We start from the raw sequence: 24,234 nt of genomic DNA, 5'->3' as shown, positions 1-24,234 counted from the left end.
AATACATGCTTGTAGAAAATTTTAATTACAATATAGTATATCTAATTAAAACACTAATATGAGAATATTCATGGATCTAAGCTCTATAAAATGGTGTTTATATGTTATTCAAAAAATATCATAAAAAATCTAGTAAGAGTTATTGAAATGCCACTTTTCTAAAATAATTTTATTTCTTTAGTAATTGGATACAAACTAGTATAAAACATGCATTTAATAGCCATTTCTAATTGAAAACGCGTGAGACTATATATAACTTAGCTAGAATAAATTTATCTAGATCATATGTTTTATCAAAATTCATTTTTCGATAGAAATACTCAAATTCAGTTGCTATGATAAGTCTGCCTGAAAGGTGACACAACTTTGTACTTTTATCAATAACTTCAATAATAATTAAATCCTGACTTAAATCCTTCTTTTATAGCCATCTGACGAAGCTTCTATATCCTGATCAACGATTAGGATTCATTCTTTTTTCCACTTAACCTTTCCATTTTTTTGATTGGTTGATCACACAATATAGGGATTAGTGATCTATAATTATAAACATAATTATCCCCATGATTGAGTCCTTGATAACATGAATATGTTTCCAACTTGAAAAAATGGTTTACCTATTATTTTGTGTCATTTGAAACTCAAATACAAAACTTTGTTACTTGGCTCATATGACTTTTGGCACTCGGTTCTTCTTGTTCTTTCATGCTGTCCCTCAACATGAACTTAATTCAACCAAAAGTGAATCTACCTTATGGATTTCTTGATACATGTCGTCTCCTAAATCACTCGAAACCACTAAAATGCTCGACGATGCTTATATGCACTTGAAAACTATAACTGAATCAACACACTAAAATTATTCACTTCTCTACTTGATAGCTCAGCTTGTATGGTGGCTTGGTCATAGTGATGAACGATGAACACTACCTAGTAAATGACTATGTGTTTTGCACTAATAGACAATTGCCTTTAGGGTCAACAACACTAACCTTTTGACCTCCTTGTCAAGGTTACTAATAAAATTTCAAAAACTCACTCTGAGTCTAATATTAACTTTTCTAGCCTCTTACTACAAGGTTCCCTTCGATGAAGTGCCAGAGTCCCTCTAGATATGTTATCATCCTTCTAACCTCCAGGTATTAAGTCATGTCACGCTTTCCTAATTCAATATATATCTTGATACCATAAGTCCTTCCAACTTACATGTGCATAAATTTTTTTCCTATGAATCATAGTTTTTTAACATCTAAAATTATTGATTACTAAAGAATCAATCTCGACATGGTCTACTCCCTCTGAATCAATACATCCAATATCATCAAATTTTTACTCAAGCATATTTTCCATCTGCTCCCTCTCTTTTCCAAGGTTGCCTCTAATGAATTGTCAAAATCCCTCTTGATAAAGAAGGATACTTCATAGTCATAATCATCAAAGATATTCACTTCAAGAGCCTCACATTATCTTGCATGATCATCAGATGACTAACGAATTCAAGATCAAAACTTCTTTGGAGCACTATCATAAGATTTAGTTCTACATAATATTTAGTAGCATGCCTAAAGTATCAATGTTCTTTTCCCAAAAGAACATCCTTGATGGTGTGTCTCCTCTTTGAAATCTCCCCTCTAAGAATAGTTAAAATGGGAATGAAAAATTATTTATTATTTCCCCCCTTCAATGTAAAATTACCACTCTTATATTCAAACAATTTTGCATCACATCAAATATGGAAAACTACTTTATATTCTTCTTTTTCTTCTTTGCAAAGAATCATCCCTCGAGGTCATGAAGAACACGAGCATAAAAAAGAAAATAGATCTTACATTACATATAGGAATATAGTTAAGAGACTGACTATGATACAAAATAAAAGTAGTTTTCAAGAGGTAATAACAACCAATACTTATTTCAAGATGTTCATTAACATCCTTCCTAATGGATCACTAGTGAGAATGTCAATTCGTGCACTGTAACCAATTTTGGGTTGAATGCATTCCTAGCAACCTCATGCTCTTTGTCCAAGTGATCTAGGTACTCCTCATTCAAAGTACCACTTGGTATTTGTACCTTTTGTTTAATGTGTGACATTGCTTTAAAATCTTGAAGATAGATCTCATTATTATACATGTTCAACCATTCTTCAACAAAGCATTATTTTCCAGCTATCACATTTTTTCTTTTAATTGAATGGACACCTTTCATGTGTTTAATAAATGGGAATGAAAAATTATTTATTATTTCCCCCCTTCAATGTAAAATTACCACTCTTATATTCAAACAATTTTGCATCACATCAAATATGGAAAACTACTTTATATTCTTCTTTTTCTTCTTTGCAAAGAATCATCCCTCGAGGTCATGAAGAACACGAGCATAAAAAAGAAAATAGATCTTACATTACATATAGGAATATAGTTAAGAGACTGACTATGATACAAAATAAAAGTAGTTTTCAAGAGGTAATAACAACCAATACTTATTTCAAGATGTTCATTAACATCCTTCCTAATGGATCACTAGTGAGAATGTCAATTCGTGCACTGTAACCAATTTTGGGTTGAATGCATTCCTAGCAACCTCATGCTCTTTGTCCAAGTGATCTAGGTACTCCTCATTCAAAGTACCACTTGGTATTTGTACCTTTTGTTTAATGTGTGACATTGCTTTAAAATCTTGAAGATAGATCTCATTATTATACATGTTCAACCATTCTTCAACAAAGCATTATTTTCCAGCTATCACATTTTTTCTTTTAATTGAATGGACACCTTTCATGTGTTTAATAAAAAAGAGAGTTGTAAGTCCCAAAGTTTACTTATATAAATCTGGTTATCATTTCTAAATTTTCCTTCTTTACCTTATTCTATATAACTTTGAATTATATTTTCATAAAACAATTGTGGCCTACATTGAATATAGTCAAATCAAATGGTGACAAAAACATTGACACAACACACAATGCACCCAAGCATTGTGGGCTTCAACATGGATCTAATCATGGCCCTTTTTGAATTTCAATTGTGTACACTTATCTCATTGAGAAATCACACAAAACCATCCCCATCACATTACATTACCATGTCCTCACATGATAGAGATTTCCATTGTAGAGAACAAGAAAATTCTATATGCAGCTCTATTGGCTAAAGCATAACGGTCTTGAGGATGGCTTAAACATCACATACTATGCTTAATTCTTAGACCAAAAGTGTTAAATAGTCAAAGTTAACATTTTTTCCTGACTTAATTATTCCCTTAGTGTGTGATGCTTAAAAGGGGCCCACATCTTGAGGTATCCTTAGCCTTGCACAACAAACATCAAAGCAATCTATGACTCATTTCCTTGGATGCATCGTGTGCAATGGAGATCAATGTTGATGCACTCACTTGTGCTACCTTTGATCTGCACAACACACACTATCTCACAATAGATAGAAGTCACAACATATGTTAGAAGCTTATCTTTATTAATTGTGGCTTCACCATGCTTTAGGCCAATTTCAAAGGTCCAAGAACTAAGTTATATGGGTCCCTAAGCCTTCATAGTCCTTCAATATCCCATCTTGTGGATATAAAATATTCTCTATCCTTTGTCATGGCTCATGGTTCTTGAAGAAAGTCACAATAATTTATGGAAACCACTTTTACATGGAATGACTTAAGCATTACACACTAAGCTTAATTCCTAAACCAAAAGTGTTAAATAGTCAAATTTGACTTTTTTTTCCTAAACTTAATTCTTCCCTTAGTATGTGATATTTAAGGGTGACCATTTTTCACTATCTTTATTCCTTCCAAACTATATATATATATATATATATATATATATATATATATATTGTGATCTCATATTTACAAAGTTTGATTATCCAAATCCCATCTTGTGGACATGGGAGTATAAAATATGCTCTATCCTTTATTTTCATGGCTCGTGGTTCTTGAAGAAAGTCACCATAATTTGCGGAGACCACTTTTGGGCTATTTTTATTCCTACCAAACTATGTATTTGTTTGTGATATGATATTTTCAAAGTTTGATTGTCATTCATTGAGGACATGTTTCCTAAATCTCCCTGGTGATACAGAGACAATAAGTGCATTGAGAAAGTTGTATAACATCGCAATACAAGTCATCTATATCACCCTAGCTTTCCACCACCAAGAATTGTATTTTATTCATTTGGGAAATAATACCAAGAAAGTCATCTTTCACTTTGTGGGAAATCAACACCGACATAACTCTGTTGGAACTGGTTGGAGTCAATCACATGTTCTATTTGTCAGTAGATTATTTAAATTAGCAAAGAGATACAAATATTAAGGTACTACATTTTAACTAGTTCAATAAGGATTCGTTGTTCATGATTCTTCATATCTCTGGCAGAAATGCTAAATCCATTTCTTTCTGTGAGAAATATATTAAAATTTAAATTACTACTCACAACCCTAAACCTAAAATTTTACTCGGCACTTAAAAATTGCTTGGCACATGAAGATCCTGAGTGCTAGTTTTACTCGACACTTGCTCGGCATAGGATGGTGCCGAGTGACAGGCAACAGGTGCGGAGTGAGCTTGACACACAAAGGATAGGTGCCGAGTTAGCTTGGCACTTGAAAGAGACAATGGATGCTGAGTAAGGTCGGCTCCAACTAATAAAATTTATAACTTATAAAAAATCTAACGTGAATGCTTTCACATTTAAAACCAGAGAGCCGAGCTTTAACCTTTGAACCAAGTTTCTCGAATACAATGAATAGAAGAGGAAGAACAATAGAATCAAGTATGCCTACTTTCTTTTCTATTCAACTAAGATTTAAACTATTACAAAATATGGGAGCATTTGGCTTCAACTAGAAAAAACCTAAAAAAATGGTAAAACTTCAAACTTTCAATAAACTTTAAACATTAAACCTTAAACTTGTAGGTCTGATGGCTGCATACAATGGTGCCTGGAGCAATCACTACTTCAACAAGACAAACTCAACAAAATGATAAACATACAGAATGATCAGAGAATGAACATGTGCAACTACAGGCACAAAATGAACTTCCTTTTCTCTGCACTCTGACGACTGGATCTGCTAATCTACTTCTTCCTTCTTCCTTTGCTCTGCAACTTTTGAGCTCTTCAACTTCTTCTCCTTCTCTTGGTCTGGTCGAATGAAATAGCATTCCTTTTGTCTTCTAAGCTAAAATGGTTTTCCCTCTCATTTCCAAATTCAAAAATCTCACCTACCCATATAAATTTTTTTGGCTATTCTATTGGTTGTCAGGTGGTAGGTGGGCATTTGGCTCAAAGGGGCAAGACAACCATTGTATTAAATATTCCAACACTCCCCCTTTGTCCTGAGCCAAACAAAACAAGGATCACAACTGATCCACATCAACTACACCAAGACACTCTCTTAGGTGTACAAAAGCTCCAATGCCTAATGGCTTTGTGAAAATGTCTGCTAGCTGCTACTCAGACTTACAAAATTTTATTTTGACATCCCCATTCTCCACGAACTCTCTGATGAAGTGATATATGATTTATATGTGCTTGCTTCTCCCATGGAAGATTGGATTCTTGGACAATGCAATTGATGAGATGTTGTCACAATAAATTGTGGTTCCATCCTCTTGCCTTTCATTCAAATCTGTCAAGATCATCCTTAGCCAAATAGCCTGACATGCTGCTACATTTGTTGCTATGTATTTAGCCTCTAATGTAGATTGAGCAACAATAGGTTGCTTCTTGGATGCCCATGAAATTGCACCCGATCCCATATGGAACATGTATCCAGAAGTGCTCTTCCTATCATCTAAACTTCCAGTCCAATCACTATTAGTATAACCCACCAACTTGAAATCATCATTTGTAGTATACAAAATTCCAAATGCCTTGGTACCTTTCACATACCTTAGGATCGTCTTTCTCGCTTGTCAATGGAAATCCCTTGGTGTTTCCATAAATTTTTAAATCAAACTTACTACATGCATTAGGTCTGGCCGAGTTGTGGTCAAATACATTAAACATCCAACCATACTCTTGTATAGTGTTGGATCCACTCTCTTGCTAGAGTCTTCCTTGCTCAATTTCAGACCTATTGCTATTGGTGTGGGGGCTGCCTTACTATTCTGCATTTTAAATCTCTCCAAGATCTGCCTTGCATACTTTTCTTGAGAGATGAAGATACCATCATGCATTTGTTTTACTTCTATGCCTAGAAAGTATTTCAAGAGACCAAGGTCTGTCATCTCAAACTCATTTTTCATGGTCTCTTTAAACTCACCAATTAGGGCATTGTCATTACTAGTAAAAATTAAATCATCTACATACAAGACAACAATCAATACATTACCATATGCTGCCTTGATGTAAACAGTGGGCTCACCATTGCTTTTGCTAAAGCCATTGCTCATCAAATATGAGTCAATCTTACTATACCATGCTCGTGGAGCCTGCTTGAGCCCATAAAGAGCTCTCTTCAACCTATATACTTTGTTCTCTTCACCTGCAACTTCATAACCAGGTGGCTGCTCCACATATACTTCTTCCTTCAATATACCATTTAGGAAGGCGAACTTGACATCCATTTGAAATACCTTCTATTTGTGCTGAGCTACAATTGCTATGATAGCACACACGATTTCCATTCTTGAAATTGGGGCATATGTCTCATCATAATCTCTTCCATACTATTGTTTGTAGCCCTTGACTACCAACCTTGCCTTATGCCTATCAATTTTTCCTTCAACATTGCATTTGGTCTTGTAGACCCATTTCACTCCAATCACTTGCTTCTTGGGAGGCAAGTCAGTTAGCTCCCATGTCTCATTTCTTTCTATAGCATCTATTTGCTCATCCATGGCTTTACACCATTTCTTCTCTTTGATTGCTTCTTCAAAATATATTGGATCACTATGAGAAAATAATGCAAAATTAACACTCTCATCATAATCTTCATACCTTTCATCTTGGTATATCTCCCTAAGACTCTTAGTGTTTCTTGGTAACAGGGAGGAGAGTGTGGGATCAGAATCTTCACTACTGTTGCTTTACCAACTAGTTTGGTCTTCTCTGTTACTTGGCATTGACACTCGGTCATGCCTAGAGGAGCTCAACAATGACTGAGGTTGCTTGCCTTTTCTTCTATTTGCTCCTTCTTCTTGCTATTCATCATCATCTTCTTCACTCATAATTGGCACTTTACTTGAAGTGCTTGGTGACTCATTAATTGAACCATACCAAGATTGATTTTCAAGAAATTCCACATCTCTTGAAAGAGTCATCTTGTTGTTCAATGGGTCATACAATCTGTATGCCTTTGATTATGAGTTGTACCCTGTGAAGATGCACTTCACACCTTTGTCATCCAATTTTTTCCTTTTTTCTTTAGGCACATGTGCATATGCAACACATCCAAACACCCTTAAGTGTTCAACTGTCCATCTTCCTTGTGACCATGCTTCCATTGGAATTCTATCACAAACTGCCTTTGTAGGACACCTATTGATTAGGTAAATTGCTGTTGCCACATCCTCTCCCCAAAATTCAGTTGGGAGACCTTTCTCTTTCATCATGCTCTTTGCCATTTCAACAATGGTCCTGTTCTTTCTTTCAGCCATTCCATTCTGCTGTGGTGTATAGCTAGCTGTGAGTTCTTTCTTGATGCCATGTTTCCTGCAAAAATTTACAAAAGAATTGGAGGTATAATCCCCTCCTCTATCTGACCTAAGGACCTTAATATAGTGTCCACATTCTCTTTCAGCTTGGGCTTTAAATTCTACAAATTTATCAAATGCTTCAGATTTATTCTTTAAGAAATACACCCATGTCCTACGACTGAAATCATCAATGAATGTCATGAAATAAGTACTCCCCCTAATGGAAGTAACTTGCATAGGACTGACTAGGTCAGTATGCACTAACTCTAAAGGATATCTAGCCCTCCTAGAATTTCCAAAATTAAAGGGAAGCCTATGTTGCTTACCCAAAATACAAGCCTCACACTTGTCACATGAATTTCCTATACGTGGCAAACCTTCTACCATTCTTTTCTTTGACAATAAATTTAAACCAGCATAGCCAAGATGACTATACTTGAGGTGCCATATCCACGAGGGGTCTTCAATCACACTCCTTAGAGCTGATTGTGTGGGAGGTGCAACACCAAATTGAGATGAGAAACATGTCTCTATCCTCAAGGGGAACATTCTATTCTTTGTCATTTGAACTGCTACAAGTAAGTTCTTGCTCCCATCCTTTTCTTGAATGACACACATGTCATTCTCCATTAGCACTTTGTATCCATTTTGAATGTGCTAACCAATGCTCATCAAATTGTGCTTCATACCAGGGGCAAAATACACATTTTGTATTTCCTTCTTCTCACCTTTCTTGGTGTGGACCATAATTGATCCTTTGCCCACAATTGGTAGGTTTTCATTGTTACCCATTTTAATCTCAGATTTGAAACTCTTGCCAATGAATGAAAAAAAAGTTTCATTACCACTCATGTGGTTGCTACATCCACTGTTGAGGTACCAAACCTTAGGGCTTCCTTCTTCACCAACATTACACATGATGAAGGCAGTGTTTTCACTTCCCATATTCACGTCAGCCACATTTGCTTGTCCTGACTAATTTTTTTGCTTCTTCCAACATTCATTTTTATAATGCCCATATTTATGATAGTAGTAGCATTCTACATTACTCTTATTTGAGTTGTAGTTTTTCTTACCTCCTCTTGAAGTATTTTGTGAGTTATTTGCTCCATCTGCTCTTGCTGAGCTTTCTGCTGCAGAATTTCTTTGTCCTCCATTTCCTCGGCCTCTTCCTCTGGGGTTTCTGACTGAGCCATTTCTTCCTCTCCCCCTTCCTCTTGGATTTGTCTGAGCCTTGAATGCTTGTTCTTGGGAAGATGAAAAAGTAGATTTGTTGATCCTATGCTCATGTGTTTGAAGTGTACCCATCAACTCATCCATTGTCAAAACAGTGAGGTCTTTTTCCTCTTCTATGGTCATGACCAAATTGTCATATTTATGAGGTAAACTCCTCAATATCTTTTCCACTATTCTCTGCTCTTGATAGTCTTCTCCATTTGACTTCAATTCTTTAATCACATTGGAGGTCCTTGAACTGAAGTCTGCAACTAATTCATTCTCCTTCATTTGAAGGTTCTCAAACTCCCTCCTAATGTTTTGTAGCTTTACAGTACGAACTTTATCAGTCCCCTTGAAGTTCATCTCAAGGATATCCCATGTTTCCTTTGCATAATTTACTGCTACAATCTTTGGGAATACTGTCTTTGTTATTGCTGCTTCAATAAGACTTAATGTCTTTGCATCTTTCCTCCTTGACTCTTTCAAATGAGTCTTCTATGCATTTGTGAGAGCAGCATACTGAGTTGGGTCTGTTACATCATTGAACCCATTAACTACAAACTCTCACAAATCATTTGCAACCATAATGGTTTTCATTTTCTTTGCCCATGTATCATAATTTTGCCCATTGAAGGGTGGTGGCTACTACCATATCTTTCCTACATCTCCTGTCATGTCAAATATCCCAAGAAAACAAATGCCCTAACTCACTATGGATGTGGGGCCTCAAAGCTCTGATAACATGTGAGAAATATATTAAAATTTAATTTAATACTCACAACCCTAAACCTAAAATTTTACTCGGCACTTAAAAACTGCTCGAAACATGAAGGTGCTGAGTGCCAGTTTTACTCGGCACTTGCTCAGCATAAGATGGTGCCGAGTGATAGGCAATAGGTGCTGAGTGAGCTCGACACATAAAGAATAGGTGCTAAGTTAGCTCGGCACTTGAAAGAGACAATGGATGCCGAGTAAGGTCGGCTCCAACTAATAAAATTTATAACTTAGAAAAAATCTAACGTGAATGCTTTCATGTTTAAAACCAGAGAGCTGAGCTTTAACCTTTGAACCAAGTTTCTCAAATACAATGAATAGAAGAGGAAGAACAATAGAATCAAGTATGCCTACTTGCTTTTCTATTCAACTAAGATTTAAACTATTAGAAAATCTGGGAGCATTCGGCTTCAACCAGAAAAAACCTAAAAAAATGGTAAAACTTCAAACTTTCAATAAACTTTAAACTTTAAACCTTAAACTTGCAGCTCTAATGGCTGCATACAATGGTGCCTGGAGAATTCACTACTTCAACAGGACAAACACAACAAAATGATAAATGTACAGAATGATCAGAGAATGAACACGTGCAACTATAGGCACAAAATGAACTTCCTTCTCTCTGCACTCTGACGACTGGATCTGCTGATTGACTTCTTCCTTCTTCCTTTACTGTACAACTTTTGAGCTCTTCAACTTCTTCTCCTTCTCTCTGTCTGGTCGAATGGAATAGCATTTCTTTTGTCTTCTAACCTAAAATGATTTTCCCTCTAATTTCCAAATTTGAAAATCTCACCTACTCGTATAAATTTTTTTGGCTGTTCTGCTGGTTGTCAGGTGCTAGGTGGGTGTTTGGCTCAAAGGGGCAAGACAACAACCGCATTAAATATTCCAACACTTTTTAGAAAACTTCAAAACATCTTGACATGTCATAAGAAAAATCCTTGATGTGAATTGGAACACCATCATTCTTCAAATACTCCAAGTTTAATTCTTTCAAATGTTCATCTAGCATAAATTGAAGATACTTCAATGCATATTTCTCATTAGATTTCGGGTGCTCTTTTAAAAAACATGCAATAGATGAAGTGACTTCTCCATGATTTGCTTCAGCCTTCAAAATAAAACAAATGACATTTAGTTTCATAAATAGTTACGATATAAATAATGATAGAATATTTTTCTTATATAATTTCTTACACCTATAAAATTGATGTGTTATTACATACCTTGAAGGTCCTAGTATCACCTCTTAATCTAAGCGTCAATCCAAAAAGATAATTGAACTTAGATGGGTGATCAATTTTTGAAATTCACTTTCTAGAACTACATCTAATCTTAATAAAGCTTGTAATGTTGTTACATGAGAGCTTGAACTTTCTCTTCCATTTTCTAAAAATTCTTTCAAGTTTGGCATGTGGCCAATGGAATTCCACTTAGCTTCTTGCATCACAACATCCAAATAGTAATTCCACTACACATGAAAATATATTTTACTCAAATACAATCATGAAATTTTATATTATTATTTATAACACTAATTAAATGAGAGGGGCCGAGTTAAATATTTAATAATGCATCAGTAACGAATGTAAATATTCAAAATCTATAATATATTGTCAAAATTAAGATATTTTTATTTATACAGCATCTCGAGCATTTTGGAGGGTGTCACGGCCTTGAATCTTCACTGCCTCTTGTGCACTTTCATTAATATCATCATAAAGTGTAGAGTATGCAATTTTCATATATTCTGGAAGATCTTCTGGAGGAGAGGAATCCCACCTAAATAACATTTCAATTCTACATATCATTATTTGCATTACAAAAAAATTAATGTTTAGTATTAATATTTCTTAGAGGAATACTTACCTCTTGAAAACTTTCGTAAATTGTTTAAGTTCTTCAATAGAACCATAGGTGTCATAGATATCATCAACTATTATTGCATGAGCATAATATTTTGCAAAGTCAATTCTAAAACCTGAATATTTACAGTTTCCAATAATTGCACATCCTTGAAAGAGATATTCAATGTGTCTATGATGAAAAAATTCCAATTTATTCAACCTTGAATCCTTCCACCATCTAAAAATTGCAAAATAAATAAATTCAGAAGTATAAGAGATAAACGAAATATTATGTGAATTGAATTATATGAATTTAAATTATAAAAAAAAAAACCAAAATAAAGATTATGCAATGAAAATAATTTTATCAACTGTTTTCTAGAATCACAAAAAAATATGAATCTATAAATTCCATAGTGCTTTAATTATGTAATTAAAGTTCATGTCTAATCTCAAATACCTAAAATGAAAGATATAATATGACATATACTAGCATGCTTTAAAATGTTGATGTAATAAAAAATAAATTCTCTCAATCAACTCACCTAGAGATCATTTGAAGCTCTGGTCAATACATTGATTGCAAGATATTAAAATCCAATTTAGCCAGATGTAAAATATTTTTATCATCCATATCCCTGGAAATCAATGATTAGATACATAAGTTTCTAAGAATTTTTTATTTAAAATTTAAAATTATGATAAACATCAATAAAACTTTAAAGAAGCATTGGAATTACATTAGCCATGAAATATTATCACCATAGATATCCATATAGTTTCTTGCTTCCAATCTTGGCAAATTTGTGCGCCACACATAATCCAAGTTAAATGTTATCTGCATGCACAAAAGAAAGGAATATTTAGATAAAATAAATATAACTTCTATCTATGTGCTTTCTTATATAACTTTTCATTTCGCATAACTAGTAGATATAATAGTGTGTGTGTACATGTATCATTATTACCTCTTTTAGAAGATAGGCACTAGGAATGTGAGACTTTTGAAAGATTTGTTTTAAATAGATGGTACTAAAGGCTTTAGCTTCATCCATTATCTTCTCATTTGGAAAGGAAATCAATGAGGCTCGATATAAATTCATAATACTTTTTATCTCGTCCTCTAATTCATCAAGAGTATTCCAAAAAAAGAAAAGAAAAGATTTTAATAACTATATTATAAACATCTTCATCACTATCTCAAATTTTTAGTATATTCATCTATTCCAAAAGATAAACAAACATTTCAACTCTTGAACATACTTCTCCATACACCTGTATTATAAACATATTAACATCGTCTCAAGAGTTTAGTATACTCATCTACATTATATCTCCGAAAGTATTTTTAAAAAAAACTTATATTTTAACTCTTGAACATCTTTTCAAATGTTAAGTATACTACTCCATATTACTTTTCCTAAAATCCTATTTAATTATTTCTAACTATTCTTTATCTATCCCAGACTTTGCAAATATCGAAGCCTAGATAAGGCATGCGATTTCTTTTAAATTTCTAGTACAATAATCCCTGGGGTATCATATGCCAGATAATATCTTGCGTATCTACTGCAGCCAACAAAGACGGTATATCACCGCGGTCGCCACAAAGGGAATTTGGCTAAAAGACAAAGTGCAATGTCAGTCTTATCCGAGCAATTATGGGCCAAAAAAATGCCCCTTCATAATACTTACGTTTCACAAAACATATTCACAAAATTCACAGATAAGGAAGATTTTATGCATAACGATTAATTCTTTGGTAGCTTCTTGAGCTTTGAAATTTTTAATTTTCCAGTATTATAGCTGAAACATAATTAATCTAGACTGAAATATGCGAAATATTAGATATTTCAGTAAACTCAAAGTATCCTTTTTCTCCTTAAATTTCATCTAATAATGCTCAAGATTTGGAACATTAAGAATAGTTTGATATGCCAAAGAAATTTAGGCTATGAGAAAATCATAAATCAAGAAGTTATTAGAGTTAATCTGGAATTTAAATATACTAATACAGTAAAGGATATTCAAATATACGTCTAATACAGTAAAGTATGTACATCAGACCTGAAGATATTGGATATCTATGAAGTCGTAAGATTCGAAGTCCCAAAGGCGCAGTATTCAGATCTTTACTCATATCGTTCCAAAACCTGTAATTCAAATAAACTTCACTTCCAAATCATACTTTTAACAGACAATTCTGAAATATCATTAAAAAAAATTAAACTTTTAAAAATAAATCAACATTTATCATTTTTAACTTAAGAATCAAACCTTAAACATTTCAATCTTATTCTTTGTTAAAACGTACCTATAAACGTAATCAAGCGCTTCTGCTATTTCTGTTTGGAAGTGTCGCCCGATTCCGAGGCGTTCGACTTTATCCACAATTTCAAGACGTTTCAAGATATTTTGTGAAGAAGAATCAGCAGCACCCAGTGCATTGAACATGTTTTTGACCTCCCCAACAAGTCTATCAGCAAGCTCATGATATTCAGGAGCCTGAAAAATTACAGGCAAATAAAAATAGATCAAAAAACATTGTAATCTGTATTAGAATGATAACATAACAATGGGTAGTTTCCACAGTCATAGTCTTAGTATTGAGCGTTTAGTTTTTAACTATCAAAGTTTCAGATCATATTATATGATCCATCATCAGAATGAAACAATAGTTTATCAAATCATATTACATGATTCATCATTCAGATGAAACTCTAACAAAGATTATATAATAGATCTGAAACATTAATAGTTGAAAAATCTCAATACTAGAATAACAACATTTGAGATACATGAAAAATAAGATACTTGAAAAATAATAGTTGAGAGGCACAAAAAAAATAGCATTCTAGTTCATATTATGGAATAGCAAAGAAGGTTACATCGTAAGGCAGTTTTGGGAGAGATTGTATGAAATCATCCTCCCACAAGTTGGGATGATGATTTCCTGTTCGCCTAGGGACACCTTCAACACTGGTGGTAGCCATGGCCTTAACATTCATTGTCTGATTTCTTCTATACTTTCTACCTAATGTTGGGAATGATTTGGGAGAATTGTTTATGATGAGATGGGTGGGCTTAGATTTGAAGTAAAAGACCATGGCGGGGGAAGAGAGAGACATGAGAGCCATTGTACTTAAATGGCTGATTTAGCAGGGGATATTTCTTGGTGTTGAACTAATTAAAAGTAGCAGCACAAAGAGTAAAGACAGAGCTAAAAGAACAGAGCAGCAAAAGATTGAACATATCAAATATGTATACTTTATTATTAAAGCACTATAATTTATCTTCTTCTATTAATGGCTGAGAGGAATGCTCTACTTATAGAGCTTATACATACTTCTAGAAAGGAAACATTTTAAAGATTTCTATATATATTTATATTTACATATTATTCATGAGATAATTAGAAAGTTCTGGAAATGAATTAAATGCATTTCTACGACTGAATAAATAAACATTATTCTAACACTTGGCCTTGATTGTGCAATTTGTATTTCCTCAGAGACTTTTATAACCCAAAAACACATTAATTTTCTTCTTCCTTCTTATCAAATTATCAAACAGTCGTGTAAGAAACACATGCCTATGTTTAATTGTAATTTTAAAACCAATTAATCAATTTTAAAAAAATAGTCATATGGTGGAGGTGCGTTTGTTCGCCCATGGCTATACAGCCACGAAAATACACTTCCTTTACATTGCTTTTCCTAACTTTTTAAAAAATTAACTGAGTCCTCTCTTTCGTATGAAAGTGCATTTTCGTGGCTGTATAGACGTTGTCCATTTGTTCGGCTGTGTCGGATTGTCCCCATGAATAACACAGTATGTTCAGTACAACCCACGTGGTTTCTAGTCTTTTATAAATAAAAAATTATACTGAGCAGAGACAGGCATCCACTGCTTAGGCAATATTGGAAAAGAGGATCACAAACGTACAAAGCATGAGTATAACCACTTACTTTAGAGTTTTATGAGTTGATTAAGATGACATCTTTCTACAGCTGTACAACTGTACATATTGACACACCTACAAGAGGGTATGTTCACAATAGCCACATGTTTTAAATCTATTAACTTAGTTTTGAGGAGTTTTATCATTTGATTAAGATGGCATCTTTCCACAGCTGTACAATTGTACATATTCTGACACGCCTAAAAGAGGGCATGTTCACAACACCCACACATTCTAAATCTTTTAACTTAGTTTTGAGGAGTTCTATCATTTGATTAAGATGGCATCTTTTCATAGCTGTAAAACTATACATATTTTGACACGGCTAGAAGAGGGCATGTTCACAACACCCACACATTTTAAATCTTTTAACTTAGATTTTAGATTTGAGGAGTTTTATTAGTTGATTAAAATGACATCTTTCCATAGCTGTACATATTCTGACACGCGTACAAGAGGGCATGTTCATAACGGCACTGGCTACGGTGCAACTTATTTGCACTATGTCATTTAGCCTTTCCAACATTTTCATTAGTTTACCTTCCATGCATCATCTTGCAGCTCCGTATCCGTATGTCCTGCGATCTGACAATAACTGTCAAATCCATTGCACTTACTAAGTATTGTTTTTAAACTTTTCCTTGATATTTTTTATGGGTGGATAGTTTGTATGTGAAACTTAAAAGAAACTATATGTTACATAGTATTTTTATATATTACATTGTATAATATTATATCCTAACATACAACTTATATATTATTTATTTAGTTATTATTATTTATATTATATCCTAACATACAACTTACAAATAATATTAATTTTATTATAAATAATAATAAATAAATAATATATAAGTTGTATGTTAGGATATAATATTATACAATGTAATATATATAAATACCATGTAACATATAGTTTCTTTTAAGTTTCACATACAAACTATCCACCCATAAAAAATATCAAGGAAAAGTTTAAAAACAATACTCAGTAAGTGCAATGGATTTGACAGTTATAGTTAGATCGCAAGACATACAGATGGGGAGTTGCAAGATGATGCATGGAAGGTAAACTAACGGAAACACTGGAAAGGCTAAATGGCACAGTGCAAATAAGTTGCACCATAGCCGGTGCTTGTTCACAACACTCGCACATTTTAAATCTTTTATTTAAAAAATAAACTAGGAGGTGTTGCTGTTACATGCAATTGATAGTCATTATTATTTGAATTTAATATTATAAATTTAAACAATTTGATATATATATTAAAATGATATTACATTTTACAAATATTCATAGATATTAATTTTTGTCAAAAATATATATTTATAATAATATTAAAAATAAGACAATATATTGATAATATTTGATTAATATTTATATCTATAACTCTTTCTTTGAGTTATCTTATATCAATTACTTTTTAAATATTCATTTTTTCAAATTAAAAGAATCATAACTAATTAAAAAACACAATAAATACAATAAATCAATTGAAAAGTAAAAATAACTTAATTTCCATTTTAAAAATATTATGAAGAGTGTTAAAAAAGTTGAAATCATTTGAACAAGAAATGCTAATTAATTGTAAAGGAAGATTTGCATGATTCCACTTTCATTTTTAGAAATTTTCTATAATATTAAAAAAGATTGATTTTAAAAAATTGATTTGACAATATTTCCACCAAAAGTTTAAATTTTGAGAACAAAGCTCCCACAAATAGTCTATTATCTAATATCTTTCCATAACTGTACATATTCTCACATGCCTAAAAGAGGGCATATTCACAACACCCACATGTTTTAAATCTTTTAACTAAGTTTTGAGGAGTTTTATCAGTTGATTAAGATGACATCTTTCCATAGCTATACATATTCTAACACGTCTACAAGAGGGCATGTTCACAACACCCACACATTTTAAATCTTTTAACTTAGTTTTGAGGAGTTTTATCAGTTGATTAAGATGACATCTTTCCACAGCTGTATAGCTGTACATATTCTGACATGCCTACAAGAGGGCATGTTCACAACACCCACACTTCTAAAATCTTTTAACTTAGTTTTGAGGAGTTTTATCAGTTGATTAAGATGATATCTTTCCACAGCTGTACAACTATACATATTTTGACACACCTACAAGAGGGCATGTTCACAACACCCACACGTTTGAAATCTTTTATTTAAAATATAAACTAGGATTTGTTATAGTTGCATGCTTTTGTGCATGCAACAATTAGTTGATAGTCATTATTATTATCTGAATTTAATATGATAAGTTCAAACAATTTGATATTTAAAAAATAATAAAAGATATTAAAATGATATTACATTTTACAAATCTTCACATATATCAGATTTTGTCAAAATATATATATTTATAATACTATGTAAAATAAGACAATATATTTATAATATTTGATTAATATTTATATCTATAACTCTTTCTTTGAGTTTATCTTACACCAATTACTTTTTAAATATTCATTTTTTCAAATTAAAAAAATATAACTAATTAAAAAATACAAAAAATACAACAAATCAATTTAAAAATGAAAATAACTTAATTTCCATTTTTTAAATATTATGAAGAGTGTTAAAAAAGTTGAAATCATTTGAACAAGCAATGCTAATTAATTGTAAAGGAAGATTTGCATGATTCAAGTTTCATTTTAAACAAATTTCTATAATATTAAAAAAGATTGAATTTTAAAAACTGATCTGACAATATTTCAAGCAAAAGTTTAAATTTTGACAGCAAAGATTCCTCAATCAAACTTCCTCCTTTAAATTTCTTAGAACTATGTATTGCTATTTTGCATTTTGAGTATTTGTCAAAAGAGAACATCAGTTGGATGTAAAGGTTGTTTAACGATTTCACTCTTGATATAGCTATGAATGTTAGACCTTGCCTCTTTGTTCTACCAATGTTAATTGTTGCATTCTTTAGTGTTATCTATTGAGAATTGTGGATTGTTATAGCCCATACCATGGTTAGCAGTATTGTCCTTTGATTGTCTAATGACAAGAGAATTATTAGTACAATTTTGGGGTCATTCTCATTCCATGGTGGACTGCAATAATTATTGATCCTTTATGCAAGATATGCTAACTCCATTCACCAATCTTTCTTGTGTCCATACATTCACTGTCAACATTATGCATCGGCTTTCACAAAGTAGGATTTTCTTCTCCACTGCTTCATCAATGACACCATTTTCTATTGTGCTTTTGATGCTTGTTGCAACACTTACTGCAATTGGACAATTTAGCAATTTCAACATTTCCCTATTATGCATCATAACAAATAGTTATTAGTAAATAAATGCATTAATTTGTCAAATTCTTCCTTTCATTCAATATTGTTTGTGTGTTTGTGCACTTTATCCAGTGCTCCCAAGCCTCTTGTCTCTGTTTATCTTCTTGTATAATTTGTACCACTTGCCAAAATCATACTTGTTTGAGTATATCAAGTTCATATAAGCTAATATTATTTGTTAGCCCTATCTATGATGTAAAGACCAACCCTACAAAATAGGAGCCACATCAGCAATCTCCATAAAAAATAGAAAAGTCAACAAGCATTAAGGTTAATATGCACATTCACTGGTAAACAATAATAATAAACCATTCAAATAAAGAATGTATCTATATTCAACATGACAAAATAATATAACCAGATGTGATCTAAATTTTTAACAAGATCAATGAAATAAATTAACTAATATATCCAAGAGATTGTTTGTTAGTAGAAGATTTGAAAAAGTGTCCCAAACATGATGATCTTTCTGGTAGGGGCTCCAAAACCTATGCAAGATACATGAAGGGTGAGAATATTGTAGGAGTGCTTTACCATCCTACCACAAAGCTATTAAGCTTCCCAAAAATCTTTCCTAATATGAAAGATACTTAATTCGATAATGAGGAAGTCTAAATAAGAAAAACTAAGAGAAGTAATGGAATTGTGTGGAATACCACTTATATCTTTGAATAATTAAGAAACATGATTATAGCATTGAACATATCTCATTAACAGTATCCCACAAGCCTAACATTAATCTATCATATAAGACAAATGGATTAGTTCAAGATGTGATAAAGCAACAGAAACCATAATTCTCCTATTACAAATAAGCATAAGAGGTAATTGAATAATATTATTTTAATCCAAACATGTCTCATAATTAAGTATTTCAAAGGTGCATGAAACACCAACTATACTTAAACCAACATCTAACTCATATACACTACATATGACAATAAGCCCATTGTAGGTATAATAAATGAAAGCAATCACTCTCTTAGTAAAATTTTAGTAAAAATAGCTAACAACATCTCAATAAATCCACTAGTGGTAAACGCTAAATTCAATCAAAATTTAATAGAATCACCACTCCATAATGTTAACCATAGTTCGACATAATAAAGTAAGAAGGCACAACCAAGTTTAACTCTAAGGATCTCTTTGTTGATCATACAATTTTAATAATTCTCAATGGTGATTCCCTCTTATGGCAACTAGGTTCACAATAAAGAAAGATACACCCATTTCATATGATAAGGAATATTGACATCTAGCTGCTAAGGTCAACATCTTCTAATTCAATAAGTTAATTCAGCTTGAACATTACATCTTGGAAGAATAAAAACCTAAACATATATTTCTAATTCAAGAAATAGTGGATCTAACTTATCAATCATCTTCAAATTTACCTAGGTAATATTTCCATTAAAAAAAAGAATCAACCAATAACAACACTTGACTTCTATTTTTATTTATTTATTCAGCACCTTTTCTTGAGTGAGGCTATAACTCATTCCTATATCATTTACTTTTTCTTAGACAACTTCTACCTAGTTTAATATTGTCACAAAATGACTACAATTTTGTGAGGAAAAAATATTGTAGCAGATCTCCCAAAGGCTTTCTATTATTTAGTTTCCATCTGTCTTATCAAGCAACTTATTCCTCTTTAAGAAAATATCTAGAATCCTATGTGTGCAATAGAACCCATATGTAACTAGTTGGGTGATTTAAATAAATTATGCCGAAAATTTTATCTATTAAAAGTGCCTCACTTACCTAATGCTAAACTAACAATATGTTATAAGCTTAGAAAAACCAAAGCATATGAAAAAGAAGTCTCCATATTGATCATTCTAATAGAACTAATTATCGAAGATAAGTCTCCAATAACCCAAGGCATGACTACACTCACAACTCATTACCAGATAAACTATATGAGGTGGGCTATCTTTGACTAACTAAACTATTTCCCTTAGTGGTTCAAGGATTTAAATCCAACAACTATGTGTTCTTAGGAGATCAATTGAAAATTAAAATAACATTTAAATAATGCAATGAGGACATGCACAAAATAACTCTCGAGGGTTGAAATCCCCACACACAAATACACCTTTTTGCAACTTGGGTGCAATTATCATAAGTAACAGAGACAAGATCACATTAGATCAAGCTAAGAGTTAGTTTTGTAGGAGAATTTTATATTTTAATTAAAAAGAAAGTCTATTCTAATAGTTATTACTACTCTAATGCTTTCATAGGTGATCATTTATGGAAGGTTGAACATACAAACAAAAGACTAATTAGTGCACATCATTCAACCAACCATATTCTATAATGCTAGAAGCATACAAAAATAATGTATGGTATTTCTCCAAGATTTAAGATTTAATTTTTCAAAAGAAACAAAAACCTTTAAATAATTCTGAGCATGAGTCTAAGCAAGATTTTTATAGTAGGAAGAACATGGATAAAATTGAGTGTCTTAGGAACTCTATTGGAAGTCCCTTTGCCTTCTAGTGCCCTATTTAGTCCTATGTCATTTGATCAACCTATGCAACACTATTCTCAATCTCCTAGCCTATCATAAATGGAGTAAAATCTCCCCTTAAAAAGGCCACTCTTTTCCCAAGCTAAATTTTTTATTTAAGGAAATTTCTTTTTTTTTAAATCATTTTTTCTCTCTATCAATCATAGAGGAAAGCTTTGACAAGTGATTCTGGGAAACAACATCCAGGAGTAAGGGAAAAGAAAGAATAGCATTAAGAAAAAAACATAAAGAAAGGAAGAAAAGAGTGGTTTTAGAGGGACAAAAAATCCTTTCTTTAATGCCTCTCAAAAAAGATACTGATTATGATAAAGATTTTTCCTAATCTTCAACTATCGACAATGACAAGTGGTTGCACTAATAAATATTTGTAGTCCATAATGTAAATTAAATTTTATAATCAACATTATTTTATTTTATAATAAATTGTCTAACATTAATCTATGTGGAAACATAAGAAAAATATGGACTGTGACATTGTTCCACCCTTAGAAAATAGATCATCCTCAATGCGACAATTTAACTTCACAATCATATCCAAGGAAAGTTTGGAATTCATATAATTAATATTCATAAAATAACTTATGTTATTTACTTTCATCTACTCAAGTAAAATAAAATTTTATTTTCCTTAGTTGAAACCTAGTGATGATTGAGATGCATTTGACACACACAAGCTTTTTAAGGATGATATTAATACACATAAACTCAATAAAAGAAGGAAAATCACCCATTTATGAATACTATTTTAAAGACCATTTTCCATGTGAGTGTCTGAATTCCAAGGTTGGGCTACCTCTCTCCAACAATATCCCTCTATTCTTTTTGGTGTGTCATTTCCAAGTTGTTACATTCATAGGAACAACATCAAAATATCAATCCATTTTATATCATAAATAAAATAAAATATCAAATGAAATATATCCTTATCTTAATGATTTCCAAATGTAAGTTGCATATTATCTAAAAATCACATGAGAGCACACACATTCCTGTTCTTCCTTACAATACCTTGGTATCTCATGGATTCGATTCTATTAGTAGATGCTTCATATCTACTTCTTGTCATACTCATACATATACACTTGCAATACTTCTAGTTCATTCACAATGTTAGTATCTCGGTGAGAAAATATTGTAATTTACATACTATTGCCTATTTTCTGGACTACTAGGTTGTTCTAAACTTAATATCAGGAAGCAGAAGATGAAAAGTAACCTAAGGACTAGCTAGGTTCTATATTCAACAAGACTAATCTTGGCTTTGAACCAACTTCAACAAAGTACACTAAACTCTGTACAATTTTGGTTCTGCAGGGCCAAGGCTAGTGCACCCTAGGGATATGAATGTGATAAGTTATTTGATCCTCTCTTTAGATACTTGCTCACTTATAGTTCTTCTTTCAAATCTATCCCTTATAGTAGATAATGGTCACAATTTCTTCTTAGATTTGTAACAAACTTTTTGATTACAATAGCTAGTTATAATAAAAAGAAAAGCTATTACAAATAAGTGCTGACCAAAAACTTTAGTTCTTCATTACATAAATGGGAAATTGGTTTTTGATTGATATATGTATTTTTCAACCATAAGAACCATCAAATTGCAACTAAAATTACTTGATTATTTCCTTATCCATTGTCATATAGAGTTAAAAACAACAACTTTAACCTATTTAATTGACATGCAATTAAGTTTGTCAATAGTGAACTCTGAATCTCATTCTTATCATATCCCTCTAATATATCTGGAACCTTAGCACTTACTAAAAGTAATTACTTAATTCTTTGATTCAAAAGAAATCAATAAGGGACATACACTTTATCTAAATTGCATTAAACTAAAAGAACATTGTTCAATTCAATCCCAAGATCACATATATACAAGAAAGGAGACAAAACCTAGATACATAGATATGCATAATTTCCTCTAAAAATGAATACAATACTAATAAAGACTCACAATATAATGAAAAAATTGACATCTTGATAATTCATACTGATTATATCTTCAAGTTTACAAGATTGAATACATTCATACAATCAACAAAACTGGATGGACTATAAATAACATAAAACTAAAAAATTTATAGACTTTTGACCTCTATTCCACATCTAGGAAATCCTTATAAAGGATTGCAACAAGCTATAGATGGGAGGAAACTTGTCAAAATCTAACTGAAAGAAAAATTATACAAAGATACCAATAATATTGCACTTAACACTCTTTGTACTAAAACAAAACCAGGATAGCAGCCGCAAAATTGGCATGATGATATTTTCCATGGGAGTCTTTCATTTAATTTTTCTTGTCCTTTGTTTTCTTGGCTTTTAGAATCTTCAACTGCTTCTACCATCAAGATCTTCATTTCTCCAATTAACCTCCACAACATTTACTTCTTTCTTGGTGGACATTCCAAAATTTTTATTTTCCCTATAACTTTACTCCACTTGAAAATCCAATCTTCATTAGGCTGTATAAAATTGAGAAATTAACTCAATGTTCATCTTTCATCTCTTTCATTCATGTCTAGCTCACAAATCTTCATTTTGAAGCATAAATTTCTACCACCCTAAGGTCAAACTCAGTTGACTACTCATTGAAAGCTATGTGTCAACATCTAATTGGCTTGACTTGTCTCCTTGTTACGTTTTGTAATGTAACCTTGAATCTTTTTTTGATTGAGTGATATTGAATGAATCTCACTTTCTTTTATCTATCAACACTCCTTAAAAATATGACCCAACTTTCCATTTGAATTTTCATCTTTCTTGGAGCTTGCCACATGTCAATATCTAATTTGTTGGATCCACAACCTTTCTTCTTATTGCATTGTTAGAGCAATTATCCTTAACTGTGAGCTCACCCTTGCAATTCTGCTACTCCAAAGGCCCTAAGTACTTGGTTAATTTTCCACACCTTCA

The 24,234-nt window shown here is 32.1% G+C and overlaps 1 pseudogene; it reads right to left on the bottom strand.

Moving 5' to 3' along the window:
• Nucleotides 1–4,330: 4,330 nt before the first annotated feature.
• LOC149577138 (alpha pinene synthase, chloroplastic-like) lies at nt 4,331–14,635 on the bottom strand (annotated as a pseudogene).
• Between the last annotated feature and the right edge of the window lie 9,599 nt (nt 14,636–24,234).

This window comes from Cupressus sempervirens, chromosome 1, assembly GCF_028749045.1.
Source record: "Cupressus sempervirens isolate cs-2001-9-10 chromosome 1, ASM2874904v1, whole genome shotgun sequence".
NCBI lineage: Eukaryota > Viridiplantae > Streptophyta > Pinopsida > Cupressales > Cupressaceae > Cupressus > Cupressus sempervirens.
The sequence above is the reverse complement of the archived record's forward strand: the minus strand, read 5'-3'. Positions and strand labels throughout refer to the sequence as shown.